Below are 15,818 nucleotides of genomic sequence, written 5' to 3'. Positions count from 1 at the left end.
AGATAATATCAATTTAATTTCTTTCTTCTTAATTTTAAACTACTTTATACATCTAGCAATGAATATGTTGAAGTTGTGCATAATAGAACTTAGATTTGATAGGCCAGGCACAATGGCTGGTGCCTGTAATCCAAGCACTTTGGGAGGCTGAAATGGGAGGATAGCTTGTGGCCAGGAGTTCCAGACTAGCCTGAGCAACATAGCGAAACCCCATCTCTACAAAAACCAGAAAAATTAGCCAAGTGTGATGGCATGCACCTGTAGTCCCAGCTACTCGGGAAACTGAGGCAGGAGGACCCCTTGAGTCCAGGAGTTTGAGGTTGCAGTGAGCTACACTGAGGCTACTGCACTCTAGCCCAGGCAAAAGAGTGAGATTCTGACTCAAAAAAAATTTAGACTGATAACCCAACATGCATATTTGACAAAGGATAATTACCAAACTTATCATCTAACTAAATCTTTCCTTTTATAGATATTGTTCATAAGTATTTGCGTAAACTTTCTGTGTTGTCAGTGTGACAAAATGTCAATTATACTTCACTTATGGTCAATTTGTAAAATATTTAATTAAATTTGAAGGCAAATAAGGCTGGCAGGTATTTGGTCATATTTTTAATAGTTGAATGTAGGTATGTGATGTTGTGTGTGTGTGTGTGTGTGTGTGTGTGTGTGTGTGTATTTACAAGCTAACATACATACCCAATAATATTATACGAGAAATTAACTTCTCCTTTTTAAGTTTTAAAATGTCTTTTTTTTTCCTGTTATCTGGGACAGTTTAGTTGATGATAGTGGTCATAATTACAATGTGGAAATCAAAATTTTTCCAACATTTATTTTATCTTCTAATTATTATATTTCATTTAAACTGATGTGATTTACATGTAAAAGAAAGCAAAGAGAATCAGGTTATCCGTGATAAGAAATTCTGCTAATGTAGATGTTAGGATACAGTGGCATGCACAACAAATATGTGTCTTTCTTAGGGAATCACATAAATACCAGAAAAGCATTTCTATACAAATAAGAAAGAACAATTTCTTATTGGGGCAATCATAATTCTGTTATTTAGCAATTTCACTTGTGTATAATTGTGGCTGCTTAATTAAATGAGTCTAACATATAGTAAGTCCTTACATCTAAAATGCTCCTGCAAGAAAATATACATTTTACAACATGCATCCTCATTAATTCAATGAAATTAAAATTTCCAGGTGAGCACTGAAAAATCGAGTTATTGGCAGTACACTGTAAAGGCTTATAATCTAGGCATTGAAAAAATTAGGTAATACTAATACAACCATTTAAGTATGAAGAAATACGTGATTGTCTTGCCTTTTTATTAGAGGTATGGTAATCAAATTCTGACTACTTATATGCTTCAACTTAGCCATGGAATTCTTCCACGGCCACATGGAACTCCAGATCTTAGCAACTATAAAGAAAATATCTCTGGCAGATTATATTTTTAAAAATGTCATCTCTTGGGACATACTCTTAGATATTTGTGTTTACCTATTCTCTGTTTAAAGTGGCTTATAAAATTTTATATATAGTCATAGATTTCAATGATAAAATGTTTCCAAAGTGTTAGAGAGATCTACCTGGCCTTAAACATAGTCCGAATAGACATCCCTCCCAGAGACTGGGGACAATTCTCCTGGGAGTCTGTACAGTTTGAGTGTTAACTGAGGAAGTCACAATCTCCTACGTAAGTCTTGGTGGGAACAGCCTGAGAGCTAGTTACATTTTTTATACCATATTTTTAACATTTTAACAGCATTTCCCATTCAACATTTTTTTTAGAAAACAAAAGAACTAATAGAAAACACTTAAGAAACATTATATATATCTATACATACACACAAACAGTATAGTCATAACTAACATGGGCTAACTAAAATAGGCAAATTTTACTAAATATATATATACATAATTCTAATTCTATAACATTAAACTTTTAGCATACTGGCCCTAATAAAACTCTGAGACTGCTCCCTACTACAGTGACAGCTGAGGATTTTGATGTGCCTTACAAACTATAGGAATTGTGACAGGAAGCTGACTCTTTGCTCTAGAGGTCACTGACAAACCCTGATAAGGCTATAGCAGAGGTCAATCTCTGTAGGGAACTTGGGGTATAAGAGCATGTGTGAATTCTGTAATTAAGAATCTGAATCACTCAGAGTACAAACAAAATTCCAAAGCTAAGTATCAATGTAATATGTTGGATCTCTGTACCAGCTTGGACAAGAGTACACAGAACAGGCACATATAATACACATCAGGTTAAATGCAAAATCAACTATTGCTAAAGCATGTTCAACTTTTAGGAGAAATCTACCGGCAATGTGTTAATAGCAAGGGCAACTAAAACAGTAAAATAGCATCTCTTTCCAAATATTTAAGAACGTCAAGTAAGTGCCCCTTAGGCTGGGTTGTGGTTCTTGGAAGTTTTAGACTATGAGAACCATACTGGGGACATCAAAGACTTCCCCCTCTCTCCAAAAAGCAATTCACTTCAGATGCTGCCACACAGTCAAATGCTTTTACGGCCACCATGTTTTTTGGGTTTTGTTTTTTTGTTTTTTCCACTCTTCATATTTTGGAACATGCCAGATTCTTGAAATTAGAAAGAAGATGAGAAAGGACAGTACGATCAAATACCTCTAGAAGAGAAACTAAGTAGGGACCGATGGTAAAGGACAAAAACACATTCCAACTGAAATTACACTTCTAGGGCAAGTGTGAGTTATTAAGATGGATATATTACAGAAGGCACATTTTGGCTACACAATCTGGTCTGTGGGCTCCTCGGCTAGTCTCACAACAGACAGGATGCAACCACCCCCACTCCATTCCTTTGACAACTTCCCAGAGCACACTCAATCAGAGTCTCTTATATTGAGGACAATACTATATTTGGGTTTAATACTGTGAGGACAGTCATCTATTTGTCCTATGGCAGGATGATAAATTTTCCTGGAACAAAATAAGGATTCTCATTGCATTCTTTTGCTTAATACTATGAATGCAGAAGAATAAAGAGTAGGGTGTGACAAATAATATTTTCCAAAGGTTGGGTGGGGGGGTTCCCTAACATTTAAAAGCAACCAGTTCTTAGCAAAGTGATCTTTAGAAGAACAGTATTAACAATATTCTTTTGCTCTACATCCACTGTGGATATTCTTTCCTGCTCGGCTGGGTGTGTAAGTCCTGGAAGCATAACGTAAATGCTCAGAACAGAGATGCATGAAAAGTTGGTGGAGGGAAACTCCAAATGAACAGTTAATCCCACTTTCACTTCCCCCTCCTACCATGCGGAACACTACCTCCCTGCCCCCACCCACTCACCTATCTTCCTCCTCCCACAAGCATGTTTGCTTGGCAGGTCAAGGCTGACATGCATCCATCGGTGGCAGCACAAAATCTGAGCCCGCAGGCTCCTCCTGAGCACAGCCTCAAGGCTCTGCCATTGTCCATAGAGTGCTCTCTGTTGTGCACACTAAAAATATTCATCATTCCATTTGATTGTTTGGTAGTTTTTTTTAATTATATTTTTTCTCTTTAAAAACACCCTTTATTTCCTGCCTGCCTCTGAGACACCAAGAATAGAATCCTTGACACATCAAATTCTGGAACCTCACCACTCACCAGGACTGTGGTTCCTGATCCAACGAGTGACGACTGAGAATCAGCACACAGTCTCTTGAGAGTGTCCAGGCCTGGCTGTTAAGCTCCCTGCTCTGATTAGTTTGTCGAGTTCACAGTGTTCCAGAGTGCTGAAGCACAGAAATTAGGGAGGGGAGGTGGAAGGAAAATCACTGGAGCCTCTTACGATCTAACTTCCACTAACTGAGAGGAAATGTCTTATAAATAAACAACAGCAAGAGAAACAAAAAAAAAAAAAAACCCATCCCGTCCTGCCAGAGGAATGTACATTATTGTCTCCCGACGGAAAACTTTACACCACACCAGAATGCAGCCATGTCTCCTGAAACTACCTTCCTCAAAACAGAAAGAAAAAGAGAATCAAAAAGAAAAGGAGAACCAAAAAAAAAAAAAAACTAACCCATTTTTTTCATCCCCTTGAATTCTGTTGGGAAGTTCATGTGAGTTCCCAGTAGACAAACTAAACTAAGCAGTTTCAACAGTGTCACTGTTCCAGGATTTTGTGCGGAGGCTGCTTATTAGCAAAATTTCATTTCTGCCCAGATCATTGCTGTTCCATCCAGACATTTTCAGAAGGGAAGTTCAGGGAAGGGGGGAAGGGTGCGACTGTGGAGGAGAGGAAGAAGAGAGGACAAAGGAAAACTCCTGATGAACCCGAATGCCCTGGCCATGGCCATGATAAAGCGAGCCCCCACCCACCACCCGACTACTGCTTGTTGAGGACTTGGTGATGCGGTGTGTTTAATCTACTTACTCTTTCTGCTCGGGAGGCTGAGGTTCCTACATTTCCAGCTCATGCTGGACTGTACCGTAAGCAACAAGTGAAATGAGTTCAGTGATCTCATTCTAGTCCTTCGACTCCTGTCCACATCACTAAGCGACTGCACAGCTTGGCACAGGCCAGGATGAGTCAGCAGTCTCTGGTCATGAGAGGCCAGGCCTGGAATAGCAGGGGGGTTTAGGTCAGGAGCAAAATGAAGCAGAAAGGCAGTCTAGATGGCAGGGCTCGGTTTTGCAATATGCAGGGATACCGTAGGTCAAAATGAAAGAGCCTCATCAGCTTTGAGGTGAAGATCGTAGGATTGTAGAAAAAGAAGAGTCAAGGAAAAAACAGCTGCCTACCAAACATAGCAAAGACAAAATAGAGTAGCACAGTCAGAAAAAAGAGGGCACTGGTAGAGCCCTGGAGGATAAAAGATGCTCCTTACAATTTCTGAAATACCTCTTCTTCCATGTGCTCTCCAAATGGTGGTTTCCTATGTACTCTCCTGGTATTTTGGTATTGTTTTCCCAATTCAGTAAGTAGCAAAACAAATAAAAAGCAAAGCACTGCAGTTAAATAGCAAGAGAAGCCTCATAGTCCATAAAATAATACAATTATAAGTAAGAGCCTGGTATCTCAGAGGTGTACACTCTGGTAAAAAATGGCCTTTATAACCTGTATGAAATGGTTAAAGAGAAGCACTCCTTAAATCCAGCTTGGGTGAGGGCAGAGAAGCGTTAAGAACAAGTTAAATGAAGAAACACGGGAACTATGACACTGTATCTATATTCCTACTCAATAAGGTCAGCATAGACCTCCATGAGGAAGTGATGCTTTCCACCAATAGGGTTTTCATACATCTCTCCTTGTACAATAGTATTGTAATATAGCAAGAGGAGAGAGAAAATTAAACAGAGGGAAAAACCAGGGTCAACATAAAAAATAGCTTAGTGATTGTTTTTGAGGAGGCAAATCTCCCTATGTCAACTGATAAGTCTGTTTGTTACCCAAACAGACTTAGAGGAACCAGATCTCCAGGAGGATACTGAGGAGACTGAGAATTATCAGCAAACACTAGTGATAGCCCTGAAGTAAGGAAGATAGCATTCTCAAGTGAGATGGGGTGGAGCAGAATGGCATGGAAAAGAGAGTAAGAGCAATAGATTTGGTAAACACTAGTAAAAGTTTTCTGTAAAGTTCTTTGAAGAGGAATAATGAGGAACCATCACATATTCCTAATTGTTTTCCCTTAGAGATGCACAGATGTGTGTGTATAAGAACTCAAACAAATCAGCAAGAAAAGAACAAGTAACTCCATTGAAAAGTGGGCAAAGACATGAACAGACATTTTGCAAAAGAAGATATACAAATGGCCAACAAACATATGAAAAAATGCTCAACATCACTAATCATCAGGGAAATGCAAATTAAAACCACAATGAGATACCACCTTACCTATCTCAGAATGGCCGTTATTAAAAAGTTAAAAAACGATAGACGTTGGTGCAGATGCAGTGAAAAGGGAATGTGTATACACTGTTGGTGGGAATGTAAATTAGCATAATCTCTATGGAAAGCAGAATGGAGATTCCTCAAAGAATTATAAGTGGACCTACCATTCAATCTAGCAATCTCTCTAGCGGGTATCTACCCAAGGCAAAAAAATTATTACATCAGAAAGACACCTGCACTCACATGTTTATTGCAGTACAATTCACAATTGCAAAGATATGGAATCAACCTAAGTACCTCAAAACTGATGAGTGGATAAACAAAATGTGGTATACATACACCATGAAATACTACTCAGCCATAAAAAAGGAATGAAATCATGTCTTTTGCAGCAACTTGGATGGAACAGAGGCCATCATCCTAAGTGAAGTATCTCAGGAATGAAAAAACAAATACTGCATGTTCTCACTCATAAGTGGGAGTGAAACGATGGCTATGCATGGTCATACAGAGTGGTATAATAGATACTGGAGACTCAGATGGGGGGAGGGTGGAAGGTAGGTGAGGAATAAAAAATTACTTACCAGGTACAACATATATTATTAGGGTAACAAGTACACTAAAAGCCCTGACTTCACCACTATACAATTCACCCATGTAACAAAAAACCACTTGTGCCCCATTGAAATTAAAAAAAAAAGGAAGATGTAAAATAAATTTTATTTAGTTTTCATTCCAGAGGGTATTAAATCATCTCAACACATATTTATTAAATGTTTAACCTTGGGCAAATGAACTTTCTAGCCTCAGTTTCCTTCTCTTTGAAATGGAAGTAATATTATCATCCTCATTGAATCATTGTAAGGACTGAATCAATGTTTATCAATCCTTATCACAGCAGTACCTGTCATGAGATGAAGACAATAAAATGCTATTATTATTATTTATGACATTATCTTTATAAGTACCCAGTGAAGGAATCCCTTCCAGTGTCCTTCCTTTGGGCTGAGTGGAATCAATATGAAGACTACAGTAAAATCAGTTGAGTAACACTTCTTACAATGTTGCCTTAAAAAGCTTATTTCTGTTCTGGGTATGTTAAACATTATACTTAAACACTGAGGATATTGAAAATATATTATGTGAAAGCTTGATTTGGGGTATGTATGTTGTCAAAGCAACTTGGAGCCTGACAGTGTCCAGTAACTAGAGACCCAAAAAAGAAAAGAGGAAATTTTACAAGCCTCTCCAAAAGCAACAGGATATAAGTGCTATTGGGCTTAACCTCATGATGACGCTTTTTTACCAAAGGGGAAAACTTAGTCCAGTTGATCATCCCAGTCTAATTGATTAATTGTGGGTCTGACCATCTGGCTGATGAATGCTGACACCCAGCAGTGATTACTGTGCAACACAAATCCGGATATGCTCTCCCTGGTGCCTCCCACAATAATGGCAACTCTGAACTTAAGGTTAGTTTATTCAGGCCTCTTGGCTCAATCTCTTCATGGAACAGTGGTTGTGGCAGGGAATATTTTACTAGACCTGGTCAAGCATTATCTTCTCTTATTTCAGTTACAAGCTCCTTTCCAACTCCACTCCTACCGACTCTTGAGCCCTCTCTTTTATTTAATCACTTTTCATGCAAAACATTCCATCTGTAGTTTTCATCATATTGTCTGATTCTCTCATTTCTGGTAGCTCTATTCTGAAAAATATTTGACTAGTCTAAAAGACCTGTACTGCTATTTCTCAGGGCATCCTATTGGGACTAAATTTTTATTGTATCTTCTTTGCTACTAGTTTACTTCAAATTACTCTGTGCTTCCAAATAAAGAAAATTATTTCACCTAATTTATAAGCCTGATTAAAAGTTCCAGATATGGCCCAAGTTCCACAAGAGGTTAATGGAATACAAGGGTTAATAGAAGATAATGGTTGCACATTAAACCGACTTCTGAGCCTCAGTTAGGAGTGTCCCATGGAGAGTTTTCCCCACTGGGATTCTGGAGCACATTTCATGCTAGAGAAAGAAAGTCAGGCTCATGTAAACAACAAGGTTCAGTAACAATACCACCCACAAATCACACTACACTTGGAGATAACCTGTGCATGGAGAATTTCCCAAGCAATTCAAACCTGAATACATAAATATGAACCTTGGAGTATTACAACCAAATTATTTAATTTTATTTTGTGGAAAGGCACAGGGGAATAAACTGACAAGAAACATCTTACACAAGCTTGACCAACGAGTCACAACAAAGAATCATCCATTTCCTCCTTCCTTTTCCCAGACTGATTTCCCTTCTAAATTCAGCCTCCCCACAGATGCTGAACTCTTCTATATTCCAGGCTGAGCTAGTGTTAATTTTCAGTAGAGAATGGCAATAGCATGCTGAACTCTAGAGTTCCGGACTGGGAGTTGGGAAATGTTTTTGGCCTGACTGTCAGTAAACAACTATGTGTCTTGGGCAAGTCAAGTCCCTTAACTCCCCACGTCTCAGTCTCTTCATTGAAAAATGATAGGGTAGGACGGCATGAACTTCACAGTCTCTGCCAACACTAAGATTCTATGGTTCTATAGCTCATTTCCTTTTTTTTCCCCCTCTGGCATTAACTGCTCAACAACTCTGCTTACAGTAATTTCTCTGCTCTCAGTTACTAATGGAAAAATATCTCCTTCATTTACTACTTGGTATTTTGTATTTGTAATCTTTCTTTTTTTGATGCTAGATATTTTGAGTCATACACACTAAGATATTCAAATAGATGCTTTAAATTTGAAAGCATTTAAGGAGAATAACTTTCCCATGTAGAACATTTAGTATAGCTGGGCATGGCGGAAGCCAGCCATCCAAAAGTGGAGCAAAGGGGCCAATTCACGAATGAGAGGAAGCTGTTCATAATAAAAGTCTCCAGACTCTTCCATTTAGATAAAGCTAAAACGCTACCAACTTCCAACTACTTTTCCAATCATTCTCAGACACCCTCACAGACACTTAGGACTACAAATTGGAGGACCAGCACTGGCAGTGATGCAGTTCTTATTTCACCTCCACCATCCATTGCCAAGTAGGATTTAGGATGGCATAGTAATAAGAGCCAAGAGGACAATCTGTCATTTATTTTCCTCCAAACTTTTTGAAATTTCCCATTTGGGCTCTGTTTCCCAGTTTTAATTTGGTAACTGCCATTTTTCAGCATTTCCTTTAACAGGTTACTAATAATTTCTGATACAGGATCTCATATTTCATTTTGTGCTGCTAGAACTGCTGTTAATATTTCATCTGCCTTCAATTCAGCTCTGAATAAAGGCTGCTGGGTTTTTGATACACTGTTAACACTTTGGTTCTGGGGATTTGATCACCAGTGTTCATTCAGTTTGTCTGTATTTTGTTAAGGAAAAGTAATAGGTTGGCAGTCTCAAAAATATCTCAGTGTGTGCTATGTATACTAGGGATACTTCAGAGTTTCTTTCTCTGGATCTTTAATGAAAACAACAAAAACAAGTATCCTGAGTCTGTTCTCACAGGTAACTTGCCATTTGCATCAGTGATAGTGTTCTGGAAGCAGAGTGTAGTGTTTAAGATTCAGGGCTCACAGGTCAATCTATCTGCAAATTTTGGCTCTGAAATTTATTACATAGATCACGTGAGGTCAGTTCCTTAAACCTCCCTATCCTCTCTTTCCCCATTTATAAAATAAAGAGAATAATAATATCCACTTCTATTGCTATGAAGATTCAACAAATTAATGAACAGTGCTGAGGACTTTCTGAGTTCTCAATAAATGATGGCTGTCATTGTAACCCTAGCATTAATAATCTACAAATTCACATTATAGTGTTATTATTTTGTAAAAACTTTTCAAGATCAATAAATTATTTTTGAGTCCAAACTTTTGTTGTTTGCTTTATAGCACATTATTATGCCATTTTTCAATCTAGCAGCAAATTCCCAGAACTTTTTGTCCATCTAATAGCCAGTCCTAGATAAGGCACATTGTACCAATATGGATCTGTTCTATAAGAAGGTGATTTATCCTATCTACTTTCTCTTACTCCCAAAGAATAGAGATCATTTTAATAATCTTTGGGTGTGTGTCAGTCAGGGTCCATCAGGAGAGAGAAACCATATAGCAACTTGAACAGAAAAGTTTAGTTTAAAGAATTATTAGCAACAGCAGGGGATTGAAGTAATGGGGTAGTAGCTAGTATGAAGTAAAGAACACTTTAAATAATAGAAGAATAACAAATATAAGTAACAACGACTACTTGGAGGGCTGAGATAGCATGCCCAAGGAAGAGTCCCCTCCACCCTTAGACTGAGATCTAGACCCTGTAGGATACAAGGGAAAGTCTCTTCTGTCTGGACTGGGATCTAGAATTTGTTGAACAAGGCACAGCCATAACTCATTGAATGGCAGCAAAGTTGCTGGGGAGCTGGGTCAATAGAACTTGCTGGAAATCTACAGTCTTAAGGTGCCAATGAAAACTATTCACAGGGTGGAGTCTCATCTGAAGCACTCTGCTATAAACCACCCAATGTGTGTGTGTGCCTGTGTGTGCAAGTGTGCATGTGTGGTGCAAATGGGGGAAGCTGCTAGGCACCAGGGTAGCAGTGAGTGCTGCGGGAGCTGGATGCTGGAGAAGCTGCTTATGCTGCAGAAGCCAGGCTCTGGAGAAACCGTTCACACTGAAGGAGCCTGACAAAGGAGTACATGGGAACTAGGAAGGAAAATCTCTTCTTTCTGCAATCTCTCTGTACCCTCTACTGACAAAGCACCCTCATAATAGCTGGCAAAGGAAAAACATTTAATGGACCCAGATACATTTTTGTAGAGCAGGCAAGGAAGGGTAAATTTGGATTTGGGAGGCAATACATCGGTAACTGACACATCATTTGCTCAACACTTTATAAAATAACTGACTTTGGAGATTATAATCTAGTGTTCTTGACTTATTACATTGTTGTTCACCTTTACTAGTAAATCAACTCTCTTTGTATAGTTAAATACTGTCAGAATTAAGAAAAATAAGAGGCTAGTAAATAAAAACCTATAAAAGACTCTTTAAAAAGTTACAGCACTAGTATTTGTACAATAACCTTTTCCCCCAAGTGCTGTTCACAGGTTTTAATTAAATGTTTATAATTTACTTAAGAAAAAGATGTACAGAAATACTAAGCTACTGACCTAAATTTATGCATCAGTGATCCCAGTCCAGAATTTCAACTAACTAGGTAATCAGGAGAGTTATTAACAACAACTCAAAGCTTTGAGAGAGGTCAAAATTTCCTCACTTATCATTTTTCATCTCTCTCTCCTTTTTCTTTTTAATTGACTCTGGAACCCATAACTACTTGTGCCATGACTTTTTCTGGAGGGCTAGAGATAGCTGTTAACCATAGGTTGCTATTTTTCTGAAAAATATATTATGTATTTAGTAGTGAATTTTTCTTATGACTCCTGTACTATGTTGTTCTATGCTCAATATTAAATAGACAAGCATAAGTAAGTGACCAATTTGGTTTATGGTGATCATTGTCAGAAATAATTTTAAATGTACGTGGGGAGATATACCTTGAAATACCTCCCCTATTTTTGCCTAATTCCTTTAAGAAGGGGGAAGAAACTTTTATTCTATAATTAGAGGTAGGATTTAAAAACACAAACCCCTGACGTCAGACTACAGTTGTGGTTGTGAGAAGTTGAGAACACAAAAACCAATCTGGTGAGGACAGTCCTATGGAGAGCAGACTATATTGAGGCTAAGACCACAGAACAAGTGTCTCACCATTGATCCATTTTTACCTCTGCCTGGTCATAAGCAGTACTATCTGTTTTCACTATTATGAAGGGGATCTGCTTGTTTCCTCACAGTTGTGTTTTCTGAAAACCATTGGAATTATCCAGCAAAGCAAGCCTTGTTGGGTTATCTCACTATCATATTGTAGGCATCTCTGCCGGCTGCAGGTGGTTGTCCTGAGGATTTTCTTTTGTTTGTGTTATGTGTGAGGACTAAGGATAAACTTAGTGACCCTACATTTATTCCTTCCCTCCAACACACACACCCCTCTCCCTTGCGACTCCTGAGTCCAAAAGGAGAAGATGACAAAGAAATGTCATAACTCCATGTGAATCAGGCAGCCAAGTCCATTTTATTTAGTTTGCCCTTGTGATCTGCTGGCTTTTCTGCTATGACCCACTATACTTACCCTGTCGGCTGCTCTTACTAGCAACATGCCTTTTTAATCAGCTTTCCTGGGGTCTGCATTTGATTACAGCATTTGTGTTCTATTTTGATTCTTTTGTACTGTGCCCTGTGGTGTTAGCTTGAAAGGTGTTATTTATAAAATGAAATTCTATTGTATTGCCACTTGGATTCAAAGAGGACATATAATATTAATGCAGAATGTATTTAATAATATCTTTAATCTATTAAGTCAATTTCTTCATAATAATGCAGGATGGGAGGGAGGCATGTGGGTCGATAACCAGGTAATAAGATTCAAGAGTCACCTGAACTTTCCTTCATAAGCTCTCCTGAAAACTGGCACAAGAATCATTCTCTTAATGTCAGGGTTTCCAAATAGAGGAGACCACCTTTCCTCAGCCAGACTAGTGCAGAGTACACCTGTTTAAACTGTGCAGGCCAAACATCTTCCTAGGCTTCAGATGCAAATTTTTGACAAAGGAAACCACGAGATGAAACATGAATATGACTTTTTTACTATCTAGAAAGATTTAGATAAAGAAACACAATCACCTATTTCTAAGGACCTACTTCCCAGATTTGTAAAAAGAAGTATATTTGTTCTCATACTGATTTTTCTCAAAAGCAGGCTAGGAAAATTCTAGTGATACCAAGGACTGATGCAGAGTTTCCAGTGTGTCAGGTTTGGAATGATGTTCTCATGTAACAAAAGGGAAGATTTCATTATGGTTTCTGGGGCTATAGTCAAAAGTTTCTAGATTAGATTGATGGAGAAGTTCCCAACCTTTCTTTAACTTCTAATATTAATGCAAAGTAAAGACTTAAACATTATATCACTGCATCACAGCTTGCATAGCACATCTGCTGCTGCACACATTACATTTTTCCACTACAACATTTTTTCCTGTTGATACATCTGAAATCATAAAGGGCTAAACTGCTGTTTGGGTAGGGAATAAGGAAGGATCAGGTGTGGAAGATGATTTAGGAGTCAGGCTCTGTAGAACTTACTAAAAGGAAATGTAATACACAAGGAAAGTTGGATGTGCAGCTTTGGATTTTCAACTATTCTCACTCATTGGTTCATTACACAACTCTAGGAAATTCAGGGTACAGCTTTCTAATCACTAAAATGGAAATGACTACATTTATCCTTTTTTACTTGCTACTTTATGGATGAATAAGATAATGGTTCTAGAACCTTCTAAATTCTTTACAATGAAGGTGAGATAAAATGCATAATATTATTATATTAAAATGATAAGTTAGACCCCATTTTAGGGTCTCCAAATCTAGAGATGAGAAATACTGACAAAGAATGAGTTTCTATTTGAAAATAAATCATACAACCATTTATAAATGACATGCCAAACAAAAGGAACTAGAACGTGTTAATGTGTTGGGGAATATACATCTCAATCTTGAATGCATTAAATTATAAGCTATTTGCATGAAAATATCACATTATTGATCTCTGTATCCTCCCAGATTCTACCTCATTGGTTTGCATTATGTAAGTATTCCATTCATTAATATCTGTTGAAGTGAAAAATGAGATTATACAATTTTAGAGCTGAAAGTAACTAAAGACTATGTTAAGTCCGGTTACCTCATTTTGCAGATGATAAAACTGAGTCCCAGATAAAATAAGCAACTTATCTAAGTCCAATATTAGTAATATTACAAGTCTTTAGAAAGTCATTTTAAAGATCTTCCACTGAAAACATATTCATGAAAACAAAATAGATGTTCTTTTTTGCATAATAAGCACTATTCAGCTCAAATAACCTGGTACACTCTAATCTAACCAAGAATGCTGAAGCCAAAAGTAACAAGTAAACTTCATTAAATGGCTATAGACTATATGCATATTAGAAATGCCAAATTACTGGGGTTGCATATCTTAATATTGTGCCCATTGGCCAGTGCACTGGCATATTTTTCAGGTAAAATTAAGGTCTTAAAAACAAATAATAGGGGCGAAGTCAGAAAGATGGTGCAATAGGAAACTCTACCTCTCATTTCTCCATGGAGATACTAATAAAACAATATTAGAACCAAAATACTTTGAAAAGAAATTCAGAATATAGCTAAGAAGCAGAAGTACCTGAGAGGATCACAAATTGAGAGCAGGTGCATTTATATGAGTAAAAAGAGTAATTTCGCTTTATTAATAGTTGTGTCCGTATCTCCTCCAAACTGGCTTAGCTCAACACTGAGAGGATTGCTTCAGCCCATGATTTCTTCTATGTGGCAGAAAGTGAGACTGGAGGGTGCACCTGGCTGCCTGGCCTCCTGGTGTCTCAGGGAACCCTCTGTGGGGCTAGTTTCTATCTCACCTCATACAGAGCACTGAACCACCTGCAGAGCTTGGTCCCGTGGGACAGCTAGGAACAAAGAAATGGGGAGGGTGACTCCTTAAAACTGGTGCTGCTCTGCAAGATTTGGAATAGGGGCAGAACTGAGGTTTTTCTTCCACGAGGGAAGGAAGGAAGTGAGAGGGGTATTATTCCCAGCATTTCAGGGTGTCCTTTGTGAAGCTGGTTTCCATTTCACCTTGTACTAAACCCTGAACAACCAACAGAACTCTGTCCTGGGGGACAGTTGGGAATAAATAAAAGGAGCAGGTATCCGTTTGCAGCTGGCACTGCTCTGTATGACTAGAAAACAGCATAGAACTGAGGCTCTTTCTCCACAAGCAAAAGAAGAAAGTGCAGAGGGCCTTGCCTCTAGCCTTAGAGTGTGCTCTCCAAGATGTCAGTTTCTATCTTGTCTCGTATTGAGCACTGCTGACTAGTAAAGATCTCTCCTGGTCAAAAGTAGTTCATAAAGACTGGAAGAAGTATCTGCTCATTCAAAGGCACAGATCAGAAAGGAAACACAAAGAATCAAGAAAATATGACACAATCAAAAGAAGAAAACAAATCTCCAGTAACCAATCTGAAGGAAATGGAGATATGTGAATTGACTGACAAAAAATTCAAAATAATTGTCTTAAAGAAGCTCAGTGAATTACATTTATAGCTAAATAAAATAGGAGAAAATGTACATGAACAAAATGAGAAGTTAAATAAAGGCATAGAAACAATAAAAAAGAACCAAACAGAAATACTGGAGCCGAAGAATACAAAAACTGAACAGAAAAATTGGCTATAAGGGTCCAAAAGCAAACTTGATCAATCAGAAGAAAGAATCAGTGAACTTGAAGATGGGGTCACTTGAACTTATGAAGCCAGAGGAGCAAAAAGAAAAAAGATTGAAAAAAAAAAGTGAAGAAAGCCTCAGGGACTTATGGGACTCCATCATCAAGTGAACCAATAAACACGTTATGGAAGTACCAGAAGAGGAGAGAGAGAAAGGTGTGGAAAGCCTATTTAAAGAAAAAATGGCAGAAAGCTTCTCAAATCAGGGATGGGAAATCAACATCCAGATTCGTGAAGTTCAAAGAACCAAAGAGATTGAATATTAAGAGATCTACACCAAGACACATTGTAAGCAAATTGTCAATAGTCAAAGACAAAGAGAGAATTTTGAAAGCAACAAGAGAAAAGCAACTCATCACATTCAAGGTAATCCCTATAAGACTGTCAGTAGATTTCTCAGCAGAAACCTTGCAGGCTAAGAGAGAGTAGGATGATATAGTCAAAGTGTTAAAGAGGAAAAAAACCTGCCAATCAAGAATACTATGTATCCTGCAAATCTGTCCTTTAGAAA

The 15,818-nt window shown here is 37.9% G+C and overlaps 1 protein-coding gene across 10 annotated transcripts in view; it reads right to left on the bottom strand.

The window, feature by feature from the left end:
* Nucleotides 1-15,818, bottom strand: part of ZBTB20 (zinc finger and BTB domain containing 20) — a 762,522-nt gene that overhangs the window by 267,376 nt on the left and 479,328 nt on the right. The gene's annotated exons all lie outside the window — the stretch shown is intronic.

This window comes from Lemur catta, chromosome 1 (assembly GCF_020740605.2).
Source record: "Lemur catta isolate mLemCat1 chromosome 1, mLemCat1.pri, whole genome shotgun sequence".
NCBI lineage: Eukaryota > Metazoa > Chordata > Mammalia > Primates > Lemuridae > Lemur > Lemur catta.
Note: the sequence above shows the minus strand (reverse complement) of the source record. Positions and strands in the feature narration are given on the sequence as shown.